Source organism: Cebus imitator, unplaced genomic scaffold (genome assembly GCF_001604975.1).
Source record: "Cebus imitator isolate Cc_AM_T3 unplaced genomic scaffold, Cebus_imitator-1.0 Scaffold330, whole genome shotgun sequence".
In the NCBI taxonomy this organism is placed as follows: Eukaryota; Metazoa; Chordata; class Mammalia; order Primates; family Cebidae; genus Cebus; species Cebus imitator.
This window is the reverse complement of record NW_016107645.1, coordinates 2,517,335-2,532,133: the sequence shown is the minus strand read 5'-3', so window position 1 is coordinate 2,532,133 and position 14,799 is coordinate 2,517,335. Positions and strand designations below refer to the sequence as shown.

The following is a 14,799-nucleotide window of genomic DNA, read 5'->3' as shown; positions in this document are numbered from 1 at the left end:
AATGCATTCTAATAAGAACTCTAAAATCAGCCACCCAAGTGGAGGACAAAGGCTAGGCGTGAATGCACAAAAAGGAAATCTAATTGTGCTAAGATGATGTGATTACAGGTGACTTAACTGTCTTTTCAAACGTGTTCCTTTAAATGTTTTATACATTTACAATTTGAAGAAGAGGGAGTAGGAGGTAAGGAAAAATACATAAAAGGCGTTGCATGAGCGTATAGCAGGGAGGGCCACCTGAGAACGTCTGCACTGTCTCTTTCTCTTGCTTACTTTCTCTCACGTCCTCATGCTTCTGGAGTTCCATGCTCCGTTCTGCCTTCCCTACTTTGAATAGAAAAATTGCTTGGAAACCTGGAGCCCTTGTACTAGAAGTCACATGTGGTTAGGAACTCCAGCTTTCTTGTTAGGGACATTTCTTGATGAGTTGCCCTAGACATGGGGATGAAAGCTGGATGTAGAAACCCTGTGAAAAATGGGACTCCGTGGAAATGAATAACCATGCCACCTTTATAAGATTTATCTCACAACCTGTCCCAGAGGCACCTCTCCTTTGGAAAGGAATGCTCTGGGCCATAGCCATAAAATAAGGCTTTTTATCTTGCTGCCTCCGGTCCACTTCTGGAGACACATAAACATTCACGATAGTATCCACAGGGGTTTGCACATGCTGGCTCTCTGCAGCGTGCCCTGGGGAGACAGAGATCCAAGGTGGCAATTTAGATGTTTTCAATGGAATATTATCTCCTCTAGTAGAGAGGCAACATATTGGTGAATCTGCTGTTTCTTCTTTCCTAATTAAATCAAAATCTCAGCAGAAAAAAATCAATCTCTTTCCCCTATTCCATTTATACCATCACTGCTTCAACTTCGATCTTATTACCTCTCACCTGGATGAATGCAACAGCCTCCTAATAGTTCTCCCTGCTCTGGTCTCTCTCCCGCCCTGCATTCAATTCTTCACACTGCTGCCAAGGGATCTTCTGAAAATGCTAATATGATATTGACAATCTCCTGCTTAAAGTCATTAATGGCTCTCCATTTATTAAATATATAAATGCCCAATAGAGGCATTGAAAAACCTTCATGATCCCTGCCTACATTTTCAGCACCTTCACTAGTCACTTTTCTTATGCCCCAAATATTTCAACCACATTCACCTTCATTTCCTGAACAACACATGCTCTTATATGCTTCCTGGCCTTTGCAGATGCAATTCATTCGGTCCAAGATGTCCTTCTGGAATGACTCATCTTTAACATCACTGCCTCTGAGAAACTTTATTTTTCCGTTTAACTTTAAGTAACCTTGAACAATCTTCATGTATCAGTCAGGTTCGTAATGGCAGATGACAGAATCCATTTTAGTTAGCTTAAGGAGGAAGGAATCAATTGAGAAAATCGGAAAGCTTACTGAGTTGTTGGAAGGGCTGGGGAAATAAGTTCCAGATTCATTTTCCAGCAGCAGCTCCCAGCACCATACCAGGGTCGGGTTATGCAGAGGCCTCTGCCTCTGGTTCTAAAACCATGCTGGCCTCCTCTGCTGCCACCACTACCCAAGGAATGGGGGTCCCACTCTCTTCCTTGTCTCCTCTAGTAGAGAGGCAACATAACTTACAAATCCAGGTCTTATGTAGATGTGTCTGGTTGGTAAAAATAAAGCCACATGCCTCCATTCTAACAGCAAGGGATATTGGGAACAATTTTTTTTTTTTGATTCTACATTGAGAAGGCAGAATTTAAAATGTGGAGATCTATCAAAATGTCGTAAAGATGTTTAAAAGACACGAAGCAGCAGGAATGTCAGCCTTCCACTGTCTCTCTCTTTTTTAAAAACAATGATTGCTGTTGTTCTCTTTATACATGTGTGCTTTCCCTGCTATACCAAGGATTTGAGTTAAAGTGATGTCTCACTCTTTTCCATGTCCACAGCCCTCTGGCACAGTGCCTGACATATCAGTAATTCTTTGTTGATTGTTAAAATAATAAAGCTATGAGAATTCTGTGCCTCAAACTTTTGCATGGTTAATTATATACAATGTTATATCCAGTCTTGAAAACTGCACCCCAATCTGTATGCTCTAAGATGTATTAAACCGAATCTTAAATAACTCAGGCTGCAGGAAACAGGACTGTAAATATGATTTCAAATTTGGCCTCTAGAAGCAAGACTGCAGATTCAGCGCTCATATTCAGTACCATCTTATACATCATATGCCATAATAAACAGAGTGGCCCACAGCAAATGAAGGAATAAGGCAAGGTTATCGTCAGTGCTCTTTGTCTCCCCACTCAGCCCTCCTCTCTCTTCTCACCTACGTCACGCTTTCTTGTCTGTAAAGCACTGTCACACCTTTATTTATTTAATGCTCATAGCTATCCCCTGTGGTTTTATTATCTCCATGTAATATCCTAGGCCAGAGGTTGGCAAACCATAGCCTCAGGGCCCAGACCAGCTGCAGTCTGTGTTTGCAAATAAAGTTTTATTTGCAGTGTAGCCAAGCCCACTCATTTATGTATTCCCTATGGCTTCCTTGGGTTATAATGGCAGAGTTGTGTATTTGCTATGACCTGTGGAGCCTAAAATATTTATTATCTGTCCCTTCCCTTTATTAGGTCACGACCTATGCTTCTGGAACATAGGTATCAGGTAAAATTGTCCATGCAAGTCAGAACTTGAAACTAGTCTTCTGTTTATGGGTTCCATCCCTTAGATGATCTTATTGGGAGTCATCTAAAAATGTGTAGAACTATTTGAAAGTAGCTTTCTCTAACTGTAGTGTTCTTTTTTATCTCAGTTGATTCATACTGCTGACCAAGTGAATCAGACACGGAGTTTATAGCACTCTATATCATGAAAGGATGGAGGCGGGAAGGTACTGGGGTGGGGAATGTCAGTGAAATTCTTCTTATAAATACCAGCACAAAAGTATTGAGGTAAATGAAGAAACAGCTACAAATGGGGAAGGTGAGGAAGGAGGGGTCAGGGGAAGGGTTACCTTTCAGGTTTATCCCTTTTGTATGATATTTTGAAAAACACTCATGTGTTACTTCAATAAAAATATCAAATGATTTTGGAAAAAACAATAAGTAAAGTCTGAGAGAAAGTACAAAGGAAGTCTGTCACTAGCATAAATTATACTGCAGTATAACTTGCTGTTTCTGGCAATATTTAAGGGTATGCATCCTCAGACACAGCTGAAAAGGCATAGAACATACCCCATAATGTCATGTCCACTTTAGAGAACTGTAAGTCACAAAGCAAGACAATAGCCACACATCCCAAGTATGACTTCCATCATTTGACTGACAGTAATACAGGGGAGAATGCAAGTGCAGTACCCTCATTAACCCAGTTATGCAGTCAGGTTTCCTGCAGAGGTCAGCACACCCAGCGTGCAATGGATGAGCCTCACCCTGAGAAAACCACCTTCATAATCATGGTGTTGCCCTAACTACGTAAGTATGAGCTTATAGTGGCCTGGCATCTCACTCTTGATTCCGAACACTTTACACACAGGGTCACTCACTTTGCACAAGCTCTAGCCTGTCACTTGTGGCATAAAGACTTTCCCAAATTTTAAGAGCCAGACAATAACATTTTGGATACTAGAATATTTGCAAAATCCTGAGAAATGTATACACGATATGAACAAGACCAACCAGAAGGCATTGTGTTCATCCACATACTCCAGGTCCCTCTTGGTGATGTCAACATCTTTTGAGGAATCTGAGACATTTGTTGAGGTGGCTAGGCAGAATAGAGGCCCACAAAATGTTCAAGTCCTAATCCCTGGAACCTGGATCTGTGTCACTTTACATCATGGCAAAAGGGATTTTGCAGATGTGATCAAGAATTTGAGATCAGGAGAGTATTGTGGATTATCTAGGTGGGCCTACGTAATCGCAGGGTCCTTGTAATTAGGACTCAGGTGGGCTAGATAAACAGATGGAAGGATAGAAGAGAAGGCAGAGGAAAGGTGCTAAATTGCTGGCGAGGGATGTAGGCAGCCTCTTGAAGCTGGAAAATATATGTAACAATCACTCCAACTTTAGAAGCTTAAAACTGCAGCCACTTTATTATATATCTTGAATTTTGAAATTAGGAATTTGGGCACAGCTTTTCTGGGCAATTTTTCTATTCCATGTGGTATGCGCAGAGGTCATTCGGTGGTCACTGTTTAGTGGACCGATTGATCTGTATGGTCAAAGATGGATTCATAGCTGGCCCCTGGGTGGGGTAGGCTAGGAGGCTGGGCTCCGCTGGGTCTTTTAGGCAGGGCACCTGCATCTGGTCTCTCCAGGATGGCAGCCTCAGGTAGTCAAGGCTTATTTACTTATTTATTTATTTTTGAGACAGAGTATTGCTCTGTCTCCCAGGCTGGAGGGCAGTGACGTGATCTCAACTCACTGCAACTTCCACCTCTTGGGTTCAAGCAGTTGTCCTGTCTCAGCCTCCTGCTACCATGACTGGCTAATTTTTTGTATTTTTACTAGAGACGGGGTTTCACCATGTTAGCCAGGCTGGTCTTGAACTCTTCACCTCAGGTAATCTGCCCTATAGCTGCTCAAGACCCTCAGAGAGAATGATTCAAGGCAATAGAAAGTGGAATCTGCCAATTTCTCAAAGCCTGGAATTACTTTTTGCTATATTCTAATGATCGATATAGTCATAAGCCACTGGGATGCAAGGGGAGGGGACAGAGACCTTACCTCTCAATGGGAGCCATGCCAGAGACATTGTGGCCATCTTTAATTTACCACAGAAATGGATTAGAAATGGTGTAAAATGTACCTACATGTGTGTATTAACAGTGTGCTATGGAAGCTCAGAGAAGGCAGGGACCAACTCAGAGTAATAGTTCCAGAGCGAGCTAAGGGTTTGTCAGACATTTCAGAGGGTAAAGCATTAAGTCATGATGTCACAAAGGAGGTGATCATATTTAGGAAACAAGAAATTAGGTATGTTCAGGTGGAGGGGGCATGGAGAAGGAAAGGGAGATGATGAGGGGTGTGGTGTTGATACAGTGGTGGTATGAAAAAGACGATGATGTAAATAGAATCACCCATACATTGTGCATTTTATTTCATTTGTTCAGATAAGTTCTGGCTCTGTTGCCCACGCTGGAGTCCAGTGCTGGGACCATAGTTCACTGCAGACTTGAACTCCTCAGCTCAAGTGATCTTCCTGAGTAGCTAGGACTACAGGCGTGCACCACCACACCTGGTTAATTTCCTTATTTTATTTGTAGAAACGAGGTCTCACTATGTTGCTCGGGCTGGTCTCAATCTCCTGGCTTCAAGTGATCCTCCCTCCCCTACCTCCCAAAGTGCTGGCTCACATTACAGATGTGAGCCACTATGCCTGGCCTTCAAAGGCCTCTTCAATGCAGCAGAATAATCAGGCGACAACAGCAATGGGATGGGGATAGGGTGGAACTGATCGGGGCTGGGGGCCCAGGAGGAGAGGATTCTGATTGAAATGGAAGAGTCATGGTCTGAGAGGAGGCAAAGCAGTAGAGAGAGACCAACATGCCTCTCTACCTTTATCTACCACAACCCTCCTATAGCCCTGTGAACAAACCATAGCACAGGCCCTGATGTAAGGAGTACAGCTCTGCCAGCGGCACATTCTTTCCTGGGGATACAGCTGTATTGGCCAGAAACAGCGAAGAGAAGACAATTTGGGAAGCATTTAGGGAAAAGACTAGGGTGAAGAGGCCCAGCATGCTGGCCCCTGCCTGTAATCCCAGCTCTTTGGGAGGCTGAGGTGGGAGGATACCTTGAACCCAGGAGTTCAAGGCTGTAGTGCGCTATGATCACACCACTGCCCTCCAGCTTGGGCAACAGAGCCAGACCCTGTCCCCAAAAAACAAAAACACACACAAAAAATAAAACCAATACAAAATTAAGAAAAAAAGTTGGTGAAGAGGAGGGGTTGCAATGACATAGAGGCTCCACTGGGCTCTGGAGAAAGGATCAGGATTTGCACAAGTAGGTGAGGTTCTGAGCTGCAGGGAAATGAGGGTGGGGTGGGGAAGCGGGGGAAGAAATGACAGAAGATCCTGGGTCCTTATGATCCCTATCGTCTTGAGGATGGGGGCCATGGGATTAAAGGGAGGAGAGGCCACTGAGTTACTTGGTGCCTAGTCCTTCTCCTGAGAAGTGAAGCCTGAGTTTAGGACAGAAGGGGAGAATGAGAGAGTTGCCCCCTGGGAGCTCAACAGAGTCTCCAGGGAAAGTATGAGGCAGACAAATCTTTCTAGGAATCAGATGGCAGAGTAGGTGTCAATGAAGTGCTCACCTTCTTCTGAAAGTCATCCAACTTATCACGAGGACAAGGCTGTGAAAAGGACATCTTGGAAAATCCAAAACAACATTTTTTGGAAGATAAAGGAAACTCAGTTTGCTGAGATGTTTCTGCGTGTTGGGAGATAAATCACATTATTGTATTTTATCAGCAGATTGGTGGGGAGTTTAACAGCTTAAAGCTGGCAGTGAAATGGAAAGGGTTCCTCGTATCTACGAATAATCCACCATTTTGTGCGGGTTTCTGGACAGCTTAAATCAGGACTGTGCAGAGAAGCACAAAGTGATTATGTAAATAGGGATGGCTTGTTGGGGAGTGTTTGCAGAGGGTGGGAGGGAGAGGTGGTGAGGGCAGGAGGGAGGGGGAGCAGCAGTAGGCATGATGAGCAGCGTTCCCCCTCAGGTAGGCGCTGTCTTGGATGTGAGTGCTAGCGTGCTGCGGGACACACAGCCTCGAGGTCACTGTGGAAGCGTCTGTTCAGTGTAACGCAGTATTTAGGAGTGCAGCCTCCAAAGTTTCATTGCTTGCTTTGCTTTCTGGATCTACCACTTGCAACACTGGGGGAATCTTGGTTCTCTCCAGTGCTAAACGGGGTTAATAATTTCACTTACCTCACGTGATTGTTGTGAGGATAAAGGAAGACAAATGTATGAAAAGTTCTTAGAATAGTCTCTGATACATAGCATGCATGGATGTTCCTATAATGGTTGTCTGCACTTTTCGTGTTTTATATTCTGTTCAGACATGGAGGTACAGGGGCCCTGATAGTTGGCCCCCTTTGCTTCCTCTAATGATACAGAATTAAGGCATGAATTTTTCCATCACCAAGTCACAATCATGCAGATACCAGCATGCCAGTGAAGAAGAAACACTGATTTCCTAAACAGAGAACCTGGGTCACTGAAATTGCACTGGGGCTGCTTGGGTCTTCACTTTTCACTGAGATGTGAAGGCTTGGTTCTAGTACTGCAATGTCACTGGCGCAGGAAGGCCTGATTGGGAGTCATATAAGTGAGTTATAGCTTCAGTTCTGCCACAGCACAGCTGGGTGCCCTTGGCCTAATTAGGTGCACAGTGGACAGAAAGAGTGGGATCAGGCAGCCTTCACTGGTAACTACCGTGATGCCCTGCAAGGCCTCTAATATTGCTTTTCCAAACGTTTTGACAATTCTGCTTATGCCTTTGTCTTCTTCGCTAGACAACATGAATAATGATACTAATAACTTTTAAACAGCCCTTATTCTATTCTAGTTATCTCTTTAATCTAGTATCATTTGGATTCCACAGGATCTGGCACTTGGTAGGCACCTAATAAATGTTCAAATATGATTAGATACAAGAATAGATGACCTCTGTTTGAATCATGCACTTGCTTAGTTTAGGGACTTCGAGCAAAGTTTTCGGTCTCTCATTTTAATTTGCCAATTACGCGGAGCACACATTAGGCACTCAGTGGATTTTGTTTAACTGAAATGTCCCGCTTCACTAGTGCTTGAGGGAATAAAATAGGTTGTGATATATGATTATTCTCAGATCTTCGTCCCTGGCTCCACATTTATGTATCGACTTCTGTTCAGTCTTTCTGCTTAGATGTGCAGTAGCACCTCAAGACTTACGTTCGGACATGACCTCCAGATGGCTCCCTCTTGCCAACCCTTCTCTCTGTCTCCTCCATCTCAGCGAATGGCATTACCATCTACCCAGTTGCTCAAAACAAAAACGTAGGAGTCATCCTTCTGCTTCCCTCTCAGCCAGCAGCCAACCCGTCAGCAAATCCTCTAAGCTCTCTGAGTTTGATTTCTCCTCAACCTCTCCACTAACTCAACCCTTGTCCAAGCTACCCTCATTTCTTACATGAAGTATTGTGGTTATCTCCTAAATAGTCTGTGTTTTTACCCTTTTATACCCATCCCTTTTCTACTCTTAAGTATACCAACTACCCCCAGCTTCTTCCAGAAGGATGGGTGGAATGCAATGATGACCTACTCAGCTGGAAGACTGGGGAAAAGAAAAGGCAGGATACGGTGTGTGTGTGTGTGCCCATGCACGCACGAACACACACACATGCACGCGTGTTTGAGGAGCAGAGTCCTGGAGGGGGGAGTTTTAAGAGTATCAATGTCCTATGACAAGGACCAAGAGAGGGAATCCACAAATGGGAGCAGGGATCCCTTAAGAAAGAGGCAACCACATAGATAAGACAAAGAAGGCACCCTGGAGATGAGCTCAGTAGGGAGGCATCCATCATTATGTGCTCTGAATGGGCTGGATAGGCTGCTCTGGCAGGAACTAACCTGTCCATTCATCAGGCACTGAATGTTTAATTGAACAACTAATACTAAATGTTTTCTGGATACAGGCGCTACCATCGCATCCTTTTGATGTATGTTAACGACATGAAATTAAGATGTGTAACAAAAACATTGAATCTCAAAAGAGAATGGAGGCTAGGTCCAGGTCTGCAGCCTTCTCCCAGGAGCCTCCATGCTCCCTGGACATATTTATCAGCTTGCTTCCCAGCAAACCCTGAATTCAGGATGTGGGTGTTGGTTGGCATGTGTTTAACAAAAACGTTGCACTGTATGGGCAGCTCTTGCCTCCTTCATATGAGGCTCAAACACAGGGCTGACCCAGGAGAGGACTCTGTTGAATATTTATAAAGCCTAAAAGAGTATCATAGACTACAGGATATCCACATATCCATCAGTAATCCGCTTTGAGATCTTAGAGAAGCATCAAACCACCTCTTTGTGTCCCATTGCTACAACATGGTCAGTACTGAATTTCTACAGCTTCACATTGTACTGTTAAGCACAGTTTCCAAATATCCTTCCAATTGGAGATAATATATCAGCCCTGATCCTCTTATAGTGGAAATAAAATACAAGGTAAAGCTAAATGGGATTCCCAGGCTGCAGATCTCAAGTTAATGTGAGTAAACCTCTGGCCAAATATGAAATTTCAGTTTTCAGAGTGTATTTAATTGAGGGCTGTGGTTTATTTTGTTCCCTGAGCTAAATTGGGATCTGTACAAATAAAGAATGTGAAAAACCATAGCTGCAGTCTTAAGAGAGCTCCAGTAAGAAAAGAGAGAAATTGTGTTTACAAAACTGCAGGGTTGAGCTATCCTTTTTTTGGGTTATCCTTCCATTTCTTGGTCTTTTTTGGCCAGAGTGCCAGGGCCAGTGATATTTTGGAGCCAACTATATGGAGCCAGGAGGCCAGAAGCATACCCTATCTTCCTTCCTTTCTTGGGATTGTTATGAGCTCCAAATCAGTGTAGAAACTTTGTCCAGAGCTATAAGAAAGGCAATTGCTCATCCTCCCTCCTTTGAATGACAGTTGTAGCTGCCCTTTCTTCTGCTCTGCCTGTTGTCAGAACCAGGGAGCTAAAGTGTAATGCCATTTCAATTTGTGCTTCTGAAGCTTAGACAAGGTTGTACTGTTTAGGTGAAAGGTTTAAACACCTAAGAATAATCTTAGCCATTAAGTAAAACTAGCTCCCAGCATTTTGTGCTTAAAATGGTAACTCTATGTGTCCAAGGAGTATAGTCTTCTATATTTCCTAGCAAATAGAACTGCTGAGATGCCTGAATCTCAGAACTGGAAGTGATTTGGAGGTTAGCTTGTCTGACTTTGTAGAAGAAAAATGTCAATTGCAGAAAATTTCCCTTTTGTAAACTAGCACCACTTCTCCCCAGCTTTTAGATTCGAAGAAACAAAATCCACACCAAGGAGGTCTTCCTTGTTTGCTCTTTTTCTTTGCCAGAAAATCTCAGTACTGTGATAGACGTAGGTAGTAAGGGAAATCTGTCTTCAATCTGGGATGCCTGCAGTGCCCGGGAAATTTGCTGAACCCATCATCACCCCATTGTAATAGATTTTTTATGCTCATGAGTTTTTCTGCAGCACTCAGCCTCGAAGGCCAATCGGGATTCCAGATGATGAGGCTGAACCGTGGCAGTCCACCTATCGAGGAGGGAGAGCTCTTTAATATTCATGTGCCATGGCCCCTGCTCTCCACAGAGCCCACTGACAGCCATTCCCAGCAGGGCTCAGCGCCGTTTGGAGGCTGCACAGTTTTGTTCTGTAAACAAGGAAGAGTCATGAGCAAACTCCTTGCCCGATTCTGAATCCAGCCGCCTTCACAGGTCATACACCCTACTCAGCCTGTGACCTAATTGCCCCTTCATTTCTGAGGCGCAGCAGCCAGCCTTCCAGGAAGCCAAGCTGAGATGGGAAGAGGAAGCCGACAGGCCACCGGGAGTTGATCCAGTCCTCTTCTCATTCCTCCTCGCCTTCTTGCTCTTTTCTCTGTCACCAGTACATTGAAGACAGTGCAGCAAGAAACTGCTGATCCAGACATCTTTAAAACATGCCCTTGGTAAGTCATCACCATTTGTCGTCACAAGAAGGGAGGACATCAAGCGGAAGTGGCCGCCTGCTCCCAGAGCCCAGTCCCCGGAGACTGCAGACAACGGAGGAAAGACGCTCTCCTGCTTGGCAAGGGCAGACAAATGGCGTGGCATTTGTGTGAGATGTGGGGCTGATCCCGGCAGCTGTTCAGGACCTCAGAGGGCTATTCAGAATGTGCTGGAACCTCCAGTCAAGCTGTTCTCCTGCTGTGGTTACTGGTTGTTTAAAAAGCTACCTGTCAGCTTATCTTATATTTCTATGGCTTTTTAACAATTACGAGGATCCGGCCAGGTGTGGTGGCTCATGCCTGTAATTCCAGCACTTGGGGAAGCTGAGGCGGGTGGATCACCTGAGATCAGGAGTTCAAGACCAGCCTGGCCAACATGGTGAAACCCCATCTCTACTAAAAATACAAAAAATTAGCAGGGCATGGTGGCGGGCGCCTGTAACGGCTACTCAGGAAGTTGAGGCAGGAGAATTGCTTGAACCTGGGAGGCTGAGGTTGTGGTAAGCCGAGATTGCGCCATTGCACTCCAGCCTGGGCAACAAGAGCGAAACTCCTTCTCAAAAAACAAACAACAACAACGACCAATTATGAGGACCTTCCAAACATATGCTTCATTTCATTCTTGTGGTAGCTTATGTGAGGTATATATATAATGTAGTCTATATTTACATATATTATGTAGTCTATATATATATGTATAGATATCTATATATATACTCATATATGTCATATATATGTGTATATATATCTATATATATACTCATATATATACATATCATATATACATATATATACACATATATATGATATGTATGAGTATATATATAGATATATATATATGCGCATATATATATATATGCATATATATAGATATATATGCATATATATATATCCATATATATATATGACTCAGAAAGGATAAATGACATGCCCCAAAGCAAACTCAATAAGCGACAGAAAGCTCCACTGTCCCATGATGTTGCCTCACCTTCCTGCCGAGCCTGATCATTCATAAAGCTCGCTGTCCTGGTCACCTTTCTGTAGCATAAACCAGTGGTTCTCAAACTCGAGTGTGCATCGGAATCACCTGGCATGCTTGTTAAAGCACAGATTGCTGCTAGCCGCCTCCAGACTTTCTCAGGTCTGGGGTGGGCCTGAGAATATTTATTTCTAACAAGATGCTCTGATGCTGATGTTTGTCCATCAGCCACAATTTGAGGATCATTGGTATCTAGAAAATCATCTTTTTGTATATAAAATCATAGTTTGCCAATTTTGGAAAACATTTCCATGTATATTAAGCAGTTTAATATCAGTGTACGCCAGGCAAAGCCGTGGGGTATTTAATTAGGAAAACACCTGTGGAGCTTCCATGGCTAAGATCAGTCTCCTCTCTTGACTCTTTGCCTGGTATTTTCTTTATGTGGGGTAACTGCCGGCAGGCATCGTTTCCTTCAGCAAACCATTTGATCGCCATAGTTTCAGTTCCTCCAGGGCTGACTTTGAGACAAGGACTCTAGTGCAACAGCTGTTTGGAAAGTTTTGAAGATATTTCCTTATATGTTAGCATATGTGCATAAATTAACTTGTGGGGATATTTGTGAATAAACTCATAAAAGCACACATGTACACACAACTATTTTATCTTATTCTTCTTGTCCTCATAAATAGTTGAAAACCCTATGCGTTATTTTGCAGCTTAGAAAAAAAAAGGAATGCATCCTATCCCCCATGAAAAAAAATGTAGCATATTTCCTTGGGCATGAGGGTGTAGAGAGCTAAAGAAGCGCAGTGTGGGCAGACGAAGTAATGTAGGATGAATGGGGTGGATTTATGGGGAGCAGAAAAGACTCATGGTCTAGAACAAATACTTGGAGATAAAATGAATAACCCTACTCCAACCTTTAGACTAGAAAAGACACCCTTTGGCTTGAGGGAGAGAAAGAAAACTGGAGAAGTGATAAGAACACTGATATTGAGAACCCCAGGACCCTTCTACTGGGTTCAGTCCTGGGAAGGTGGCTGGGCTGCAGAGAAGAAACAGCAGCGTGTCAGGGACTTTAGCTGCAGATGGTTCTCATGTGCCTGGAATGGCAGGGAAGCAGTGGAGACAGGCCCTGAGCCTGAAGAACATGAGAACAGGGTCTCGGTGACCCAACGCCAGCTCACGTGAACCAAAACTCTAGGGCTGGGCAGGGTGACAGACATCTCAGCCTACGTGGATAGATGACTTCGAGGACCTGCGCTCCTGCCCTGTTGCTGTTTTGGTACTACATAAGTCTCTAAGAAATTATGCTATCTTAAGCTGCAACTGAGTGATTCATATGAAAGGTAAAGAAAGGTATATTCACTGGATAGTTGAGTTTGTGGCTAGAGATTCAAGCCTGAGAGACAGGTAAGTTCCGCTATGGAGTTTGAGGGCCACGTGGAAGTGTGCCTTGGTTCAGTGGTGACCCACAGGAGACTGTGAAGGATTCTCAGAGGCCACCTTCCCAGAGGGGTTAAGGCTTGAGTTAGGGGATGATATATATATATATATATATACACATATATATATTTAATATATCTTATAGATAAATATATTAATGACATTTCCATTTTTAAACATTATTTTGCCATTAAACATTGAAACATTAAATGCAGTTTTGCCAATTACAATATTTTCCAGGATCATAAGCCTGTGCCTAGTGAAAAATTGCTAGAGATTCATTTCCTATGTTTCTAACCATTCCTCTCTTTCTAACAATTTTATGCATCATTAAGGCCAAGATTAAGTTCTTTTTCTCAAAAACTTAGCTGGCAGGCCAAGCCCATGCTATTCTTTTTCTTCCCCTTGGCTGTTTGGAAAGATTGTTAGATCTGCATATTTTAATGCTTTTGATCATGCATTATGTAGTCTTGTTCTCTCATCCATTCATTTGAGTTATTCATGTCTTCCTGGATGGATGGTACCTCTGTGGAGGTTTCACTGAGTAGATGTTCTCAAAGGTCAGGACCAGTCAAGCTTCCATTTAAAAAAAAATTAAAGTTACCCTAATTCTTACTAAGATCTTGTGTGTGTTGAAGCTGCTCTAAGTGCTATTCAGATATTATTGTAGCCTCGTATAGTAGATGCTATTATCATCCCTGTTTTACAGATGAACACACATAGATTGAGTCAAGAACCCACTGAAGGCAATCATCAGAGCTCAGACAATGAGCTAAGAAAAAGATGCATGTGGCTGTAATTAGAAGAAAAGCAATTTCCCTGCTCTCACTTGGCTGAACATTTTTAAAAACTTTGTCAATAAATAAGTATTGGGTGTTAACATGAGAACCTCTGTATAAGTTGGTTATCATTTCTTCTATATAGGTTTTGCCGAAGTTAATGGTCCAGTAACCATTTGATGCTTGGAGCATGGCATTCTCAATGGATCACTTTGCAGAAGACCCCAGCAGGTGGCGCTATAACTGGCAAGCCGCTTCAGGCATGCCTCATTGCTCAAGCCGTGAATTTTCCCGTGTCCCTTGGGAGCCTGGGGCTGTGGGCTGGCGGTGGGATGTTCCTTGCAGAGAAGGCTCTTACTCCTGTCTGTGTAAGTGCAAGTTACCCGCACAGGCCATTTTCTAGCCCATCTCTGTGCTGCTGTGTTTGAACCGCTTCCCATTCATCCAGCTGGAGAACATCTAAGGATGGTCAAACACATGAGGCCCAGCCCAGCACTGGACAGATGAGGTCGAGACCAGTTTATTCATCACACGCACTATGGCCTGGGGAGGAAGACACTGTGCCACATAGGGCCACAACAGTGTTCGACTTGGGAACAGAGTGAACAGCCAGGGGCTGTGGGAGGCAGACTCTGTGTTATCAAGAGGATAGGGTGACCCCTAATTCCCACGGGTGATGCGGTTAGTTTGTCTGAAATGTTTTATGGGGTGTGAGGAAACTGAGACTCCCCACCCAGGATAAGGAAGAGCTACACCTGGTCCATTTGTTAACAAGGGTCTTTTGGCAAAGGATTCTTTCTTTCTTTCTTTTTTTTTTTTTTTTTTTTTTTTTTTTTTTTTTTTTTTTTTTTTTTTTTTTT

At 43.4% G+C, this 14,799-nt stretch overlaps 1 pseudogene; it reads right to left on the bottom strand.

The window, feature by feature from the left end:
• Positions 1–3,319: 3,319 nt before the first annotated feature.
• LOC119467777 lies at positions 3,320–3,466 on the bottom strand (annotated as a pseudogene).
• Positions 3,467–14,799: the final 11,333 nt, after the last annotated feature.